The 7,872-nt window shown below is 45.0% G+C and overlaps 1 protein-coding gene across 7 annotated transcripts in view; it reads left to right on the top strand.

The window, feature by feature from the left end:
- The first annotated feature begins 7,298 nt into the window (after positions 1-7,298).
- The window catches only part of tnca (tenascin Ca), a 41,122-nt gene continuing 40,548 nt past the window's right edge, over positions 7,299-7,872 (top strand). For 2 of the 7 annotated variants that reach the window (XM_024382096.2, XM_024382095.2), the window contains exon 1: positions 7,300-7,622. The gene's annotated coding sequence lies outside the window, so the exon portion shown is untranslated. Of the gene's footprint in view, positions 7,623-7,872 lie in introns of all 7 variants that reach the window. The other 5 variants (XM_024382099.2, XM_024382098.2, XM_024382094.2 and 2 more) reach the window with 4 other exon arrangements.

Here is a 7,872-nt window from a genome sequence, read left to right as displayed (position 1 = left end):
CCAGTGCGGGTGCATAGCCTGGTGCGGTACATTCCAGCTCCGCGTATCGGCCGGGCAAGAGTGGGCATCGAGCCAAGTGCCATGAAGCCGGCTCTACGCATCTGGTCTCCAGTGCGTATCCTTGGGCCGGCTTACATGGCACCAGCCTTGCGCACGGTGTCCCCGGTTCGCCTGCATAGCCCAGTGCGGGCTATTCCACCTCGCCGCACTGGCAGGGCGACCGGGACCATTCAACCGGGTAAGGTTGGGCAGGCTCGGTGCTCTAGAGCTCCAGTGCGCCTGCACAGTCCGGTCTATCCGGTACCACCTCCACGCACCAGCCCTCCGGTGGCAGCCCCCCGCACCAGGCTGTCTCTCCGTCTCATCCTTACAGGTGCTCCCGCCTGTCCAGCGCTGCTAGAGCCTTCCTCCGCTCCAGCGCAGCCGGAGTCTCCCGCCTGTTCGGCGCTGCCAGAGCTCCCACCCCTCAGTCCAGAGGCGCCAGAGCCCCTCATTCCAGAGGCGCCAGAGCTCCTCAGTCCAGCGCTGCCAGAGCCTTCCTCTCCAGCGTTGCCGGAGCTTCCCGTCTGCCCAGCGCCATCTGAGCTACCCGTCTGCCCAGCGCCGCCTGAGCCACCCGTCTGCCCAGCGCCGCCTGAGCCACCCGTCTGCCCAGGGCCGTCAGTGCCGCCAGTCTGCCCAGCGCCATCTGAGCTACCCGTCTGCCCAGTGCCACCTGAGCCACCCATCTGCCCAGCGCCGCCAGTGCCGCCAGTCTGCCCAGCGCCGCCAGTGCCGCCAGTCTGCAAGGAGCCGCCAGTGCCGCCAGTCTGCAAGGAGCCGCCAGTGCCGCCAGTCTGCAAGGAGCCGCCAGTGTCGCCAGTCAGTCAGGAGCCGCCAGTGCCGCCAGTCAGCCAGGAGCCGCCAGTGCCGCCAGTCAGCCAGGAGCCACCAGTGCCGCCAGTCAGCCAGGATCCGCCAGTGCCGCCAGTCAGCCCAGAGGTGCCAGAGCCCCTCAGCCCAGAGGCACCAGAGCCCCTCAGCCCAGAGGCGCCAGAGCAACTCAGCCCAGAGCCCCTGCCCCTCTGTCCAGAGCCGCTGCCCCTCTGTCCAAAACCCCTGCCCCTCTATCCAGAGCTTCCGCCCCTCTGTCCAGAGCTTTCGCCCTCTGTCCCGAGCTGCCCCTCTGTCCCGAGCTGCCCCTCAGTCCAGTGGGATCATTTAGAAGGGTCGCCGTGGTTAGGAGGCCACGGAAGCGGACAATGGGGCGGACTAAGACTATGGTGAAGTGGGGGCCACGTCCAGCACCAGAGCCGCCACCGCGGACAGATGCCCACCCAGACCCTCCCCAATAGGTTCAGGTTTTGCGGCCGGAGTCCGCACCTTGGGGGTGGGGGGTGGGGGGGGGTACTGTCACACCCTGACCAGAGTTTGCTTTGTATGTTTCTATGTTTTGTTTGGTCAGGGTGTGATCTGAGTGGGCATTCTATGTTACATGTCTAGTTTGTCTATTTCTATGTTTGGCCTGATATGGTTCTCACTCAGAGGCATGTGTTAGTCATTGTCTCTGATTGGGAACCATATTTAGGTAGCCTGTTTGGTGTTGGGTTTTGTGGGTGATTGTTCCTGTCTCTGTGTTTGCACCAGATAGGGCTGTTTTGGTTTTTCACATTTCTTGTTTTGTTAGTCTATTCATGCATAGTTTATTTATTAAAGAACCATGAAAAATAACCACGCTGCGTTTTGGTCCGCCACTCCTTCGACTCAAGAAAATTACAAAATAAGAATTTGTTCTTAACTGACTTGCCTAGTTTAATAAAGGTTAAATAAAATAAATAAATAAAGACAGACAGACAGAAGTAAATCAACAACAGAATGGCTTGAACAGAAGAAAATGCGTCTTCTAGAGTGGCCCAGTCAGTCCTGCCTTCAACCCGAATGAGATGCTGTGGCATGACCTCAAGAGATCAGTTCACACCAGACATCCTACGAATATTGTGGAACTGAAATAGTTTCGTAAAGAGGAATGGTCAAAATTCCTCTTGACCATTGTGCAGGTCTGATCCGCAACTACAGAAAACGTTGGCTCGATGGCACTTGGCTCGATGCCCACTCTTGCCCGGCCGATACGCGGAGCTGGAATGTACCGCACCAGGCTATGCACCCGCACTGGGGACACCGTGCTAAACGAGGGTCAACCTGTTATTAAATCCAAGGGTTCACATACTTTTTCCAACCTGCACTGTGAATGTTTACACGGTGTGTTCAATAAAGACATGAACAATTATAATTGTTTGTGTGTTATTAGTTTAAGCAGACTGTTTTTGTCTATTGTTGTGACTTAGATGAAGATCAGATAACATTTTATGACCAATTTATGCAGTAATCCAGGTAATTCTAAAGGGTTCACAAACTTTTTCTTCCCACTGTATCTGTGCAATTTAATGTAAACCATAACCAAATACCTGAAGGTGTACATCCCTCTCCTAACTCCCTTGTCCTCTCTAATACCATGATCTACCCGCTAATCCAGCTCAAGTCTCCTTTTGACTGTGACAGGGAGTTGTTAGGCCCTGCATCTTGAATGGACATCCATGTTTGACTTCAGCAGGATGTACTGTATCTGTAAGGTTTACTTATGACTCAGACACAAGAACACCTGTGTTGTTTAAAAGAGACTTTTGATTTGTTTATAACAGTCTTGCCATCTGTTTGGCAGATTTAGCTTGTGAATGTGTCTGGGCACTAGCCTGTTTCAACCTTTTGTCCTACAGTAGGCCCTTGTATCACACCTTTACTTTATACAGTATACATCATGTGTTCTAAATCCATTTTTGAGGGACCCCCACAGTGTGCACATTTTTGTTTTAGCCCAACACTTACACATCAACTTATCAAGTGCTTGGTGACATACTACGAGGGTCCTGACTGTTGTGAAGTCAACCTTTTGGTTACATCACCTATAGTGATGACTTGCACGTTGGAGGTGGCTTACATACAAACAAGACACGTTACCCTTCAGAGAGGTCACGGTATACGTGTCAAACACATGTGAAGCCTTCACCTCCGTTCAATAAAAAGAGACAACAGGGTAACCCTCTCACCTCACCACCGAATAAACGTCCCATGTCTACAGGGACTGTCCCCCTCTCTAGTGCACTCCAACAGACTGTCTCCTCATTTTGCTCAGGCAGCCAAGGGAGATATAATTTATGTGACTTCACGAGCCATTCATTAGTGTTTGTTTATGATATGTAAATATTTATAATGGCCCAATGTCAAATGATCACCTCTTCTGGAATGCGAGCTACAATAAGTACAGACAGATCCTGGATGGACACAAAAGAAAAGAACGTCGTGAGCCCCATGCCCCTGTGTTTTTCTAGAGTTGGTATTGAGCAAAACTAAGATTAAATGTGTCCGCGTCCTCTGTGGTCTTGGGTTAAGCTTCCGTTTCCATTGTTGTGATTGTGTTTAGATACACAATCCAATGACTCCACTTCCAGAGAAGAGGGTCGTTGGGAGCAGAGAGAAGCAATGTGTCTGATTTAACTCTGTTTGTGTTTACATAGTGACAGTGTGTTTATGGAAGATCCATTAAATGACTGAGGATGAAGTCATCCCCAAAGACTTGAAATACTTTTATTTTTGAGAGAGAAGTCTGAGTTAATGGTAGCACTTAAAAATGGCTAATGTTATAGTGTGTGTTTACAGTACATGAATGCCTAGTGTATATGTTTTAGGGTTAAGATAAAACTTTGAGCACGAGTATGTGTGTAAATGTTTACATTTGTCAACAGACTGCACTAACTAGCATAACTGTTTGTGATGAGCAGGAAGTGACATGTTGGAAGTCTTGTTTGCTACAACATTACTCATATGACCTATTCCTTATGTGGATGGTAGGACTTGGATCGGTGTTAAAGATAATTGATGACCTCTCTCTATTGTCATGCCCTCTACAGTGTGTAGGAAGTTGTGCGAAACATAGTGGTGCATTTGGGATCATTTGAATGGTATATAAATCACAAGAACCGATTCATGTCTACTTGATAAGGTTTTCTTTGTAATGCCTCAATTAGAAATTGAACTCTATAGGTACAGTATGAGTTCACTGAGAACTGACTTAATTCAATGAGTATATATACAGTGGGGAGAACAAGTATTTGATACACTGCCGATTTTGCAGGTTTTCCTACTTACAAAGCATGTAGAGGTCTGTAATTTTTTATCATAGGTACACTTTAACTGTGAGAGACAGAATCTAAAACAAAATCCAGAAAATCACATTGTATGATTTTTAAGTAATTAATAAGCTTCGGTCTGTGTCTTTGGAAATAACGTCAACCTGTCTTCATATAGTCCCTTGTATCTCAGTTGGTAGAGCATGGCACTTGCAGTGCCAGCGTATTGGGTTCAATTCCTGGGACCACCTGTATGTAAAATGTATGCACGCATGACTAAGTCATTTTGGATAAAAGCATGTGCTAAATGGCATAAACTGTATAATATCTAAATAGAGAATCCAAGTTTATGACAATGGATATTAGAGACCTATGAAGATGTGCTTTTTTCTGTCTGTGCATCAGTCAGTTATCATTAGCAGGTTGAGGGGCCAAGTAGTACTTGTTCAGGCTATGTCATAATCAATTACAACAGCATTTACGACCTACAAGGTGTTCTTGATTAAATAGCTGAATCGCAATCTTTTTGGGTAATACGATCATCAGATGAACCTGAGGGAAACTGAGGGAAAAATCAATCAGTTAGGAAATATATTTTCAACAAGAAACAGGAAGGATATCTCCAGGGATGTGTTCCGCTCCCAGCTATGTTATATTAATGATGGAGAGGAAGTGTTCAATATAAAACAAAGTGTTGAATTTGGCTCCTCTTGGAAATCAATGGGGCATTTGCGCTTGGCTTGGCTTCCACGCAGAGCACAGTTAGTCTGTTTAGGTGATATGCGCTCAGTTGAGCTGTAATTGCGTAATTGAGACCAGTGAAGCGATTACAAACAGGTGGTAGAGACCAGAACCAGGGGTAGCATTTGTTTGGAACCCTCTGTCAACAAGCATGTCAATTTGAGACAGCTGTTTTTAACCATATAAAAAAGTTAATCATTGTACATTCACCATTACTGTTCAAGAGCAGAAAATAGCCATAATTATAATTACAGTATAGACCTATAAGAGTGGATAATGATGAGAGGTGTCCCTTCAATGTAAAAGTAAAAGTATTTCATCCTCCTTTTTCCTTCTGCCTCCCTTCTGAAGACTTCATAAACATATGGTGTAAATTAACAAAGGTGACCCCCCGTAAGGCAAGTCTACAGTTAAAATACTATACTGTCCTTATGGCATGTGATCTCATCAGCATTTACATGCCTACTAACTGTGTCCATCGGATGTGGACTTTTATATGGAGTTTGCGGGGTTGTATTTTACAGCTCAAATCACCGACACAAAACACCAGTCATGTTCCCATAAAGTCTGCTTTTCCCCCATTCCCCGATGCTTCGACACAACGGCAAAAAATGTGTCTGTTTCCTGTCTTTTTCAGCCTCACGGCATCTGTTAAACTAATGAAAGTGTATCTCTGTCAGAGATAAAACTCATCGGTCAGGACAAGAGATGACGAGGGGAGAAAATCCCCCATCATTTTGTCCACTGATAGATTTGGGTTATTTTATAAGTGGCAGCTACTCACCATATGCTTTTGTCATTATTTGGGACGTGCATAAATGGAATGAGTCATATACAGTTGTCTTGAATGAAAATGCAACTCAATACTCCCAAATAATGACCTGAAATGTGGTGGGGAATATACCCAGAACCAGGTATCTAGCCATCCTGCAGCATTTCTGCATTATTTCAACTTTGAAGTTCATTAACTCTTATCTAGTAAGCTAAATGCAACTTTGACGAATGTCCCTTCAGCTGACTGCAGCCACCCAGTACTTTACTGTTTAACAGAGGTTGTGGATGGAGAAGATGAGCTGTGTGTGTATTATCAGTGGGAGAATCAGCTTTGTCTGCCGCCTGATGTGTGTGTGTGAATACATGTGCATGCATGTGGGTGTGTCTCTCCCTCTCTCGGTCTCTCTGTCCCTCTGTCTGTCTTTGTGTCGAAGGATTTGTCTGTGTAGGGAGATAAGGAGAGTGATGGATGGCAGGGAGGCTGGCTATCTCACTCCAAGTCTATTTTGTTTGGGGAACCTGGATTAAGATGGGCAACAGATGACTGAAGGGACTTAGTTATCACAGGGCTATAGTCGAGACCTGTGGTCAGTAGCGAATGGGCAACAGTTGCCATGGCACCATTGAATGCCCTGTTTTGGGGCAGTTGGTGGGTCATGTGTAGGGACTCGCTACGGGAGTCTCAACCTATTGAATGGAAGTCCATCATGCATTCATAGATGTGTTGCTTTGTGTATTTGACTTTAATCAGACACGTGAGAGCTGATTCTTTTAGCCCCTTATGTGTTTGATACCAGGTTTCATTTGGATTAACTTGGCTCATTCAGTACCACTCTACTGCTTTACTGTGACTGTTCTCCCTATTTTTTTTCTATCCTCTGTCTTCTCCCTCTAATTTTCTCTCTCACATACAGTCACTCTCTCCCTCTCTTTCACTCTTTGTCATGAATTGCCAGCAGTCATGTAAAGTACTTAAGTAAAAATACTTTAAAGTACTACTTAAGTAGTTTTTTGGGTATCTGTACTTTACTTATCTATTCATATTTTTGACTACTTTTACTTTTACTCCAACTACATTCCTAAATACAATAATGTAATTTTTACTCCATACATTTTCACTGATGCCCAAGGGTACTCGTTATATTAGGAATGCTTAGCAGGACACAAAACTGGTCCAATTCACACACCTATCAAGAGAAAATCCCTGGTCATCCCTACCACATCTCATCTGGCAGACTCACTAAACACAAATTCTTTGTTTGTAAATTATGTCTGAGTGTTGGAGTGTACTTTTGATACTTAACTATATTTTAGCAATTACATTTACTTTTGATACTTATGTATATTTAAAACCAAATAATTTTATACTTTTACTTAAGTAGTATTTTACTGGGTGACTTTCACTTTTACTTGAGTCATTTTCTATTAACATAACTTTACTTTTACACAAGTATGAATATTGGGTACTTTTTCCACCACCGGTTGCCAGTAAGAACAACAACATACCACTTCAATACAGCAGCCCAGCTAACTCCAACAGTAAGAAAGAGGGAGGGAGGGGGAGAGAAAGGAGAGGAGGGATGGAAAGGGACAGCTATTTAAGGGCTGTAGTTGAGGAATGGGGGTCTGACCAGAATGCTTCTCTCTCAGTTTAAAAGGCCTTTTATCCTCCTCTCTCTTTCTTTCCCACTCTCTCTCTAGCTCGGATCCTCTGTAGGGTCTAGGTGAGGAGAGCAGGCGCCTGAGCTATCAGTGGCAGAGGGGCTTTTCGGAACAGAAGTGTCATCAGGTTCGAGCACAAGGAGAGAGGTTCCGGAACAGTCTTCAAAGTGGACATCCTTTCATTCCCCTTTATTTAATGTGCTGGGTTCCAACGAGGCAATTTGTGTGAGCTGGTGCTGAAGGCTGTGGTGGCGTAGCTCTAAACTGTCTGGTCTGCTAAAGGTAAGAATGAGAGATTCATTTATTTTTACCTGGATGAAACTGATCTTGGATCTTTGAATGAGTTGTTGCTGTTATTTAGATAATTAATTACTGTGTCCATATTTATAAATTGGAAATGTTGAGATTTTTTCAGCCTTCTTGACAGTTAATTGAGATTATTGATGACGTGATCCTTGTGACACTTACATTTATTGTGTTTAGTTGTTCCTGATCATTTTGGAGATTAGATATTTTTTTATTGTAAACATTT

This window comes from Oncorhynchus tshawytscha, linkage group LG20 (assembly GCF_018296145.1).
Source record: "Oncorhynchus tshawytscha isolate Ot180627B linkage group LG20, Otsh_v2.0, whole genome shotgun sequence".
Lineage (NCBI taxonomy): Eukaryota > Metazoa > Chordata > Actinopteri > Salmoniformes > Salmonidae > Oncorhynchus > Oncorhynchus tshawytscha.
The sequence above is the reverse complement of the archived record's forward strand: the minus strand, read 5'-3'. Positions and strand labels throughout refer to the sequence as shown.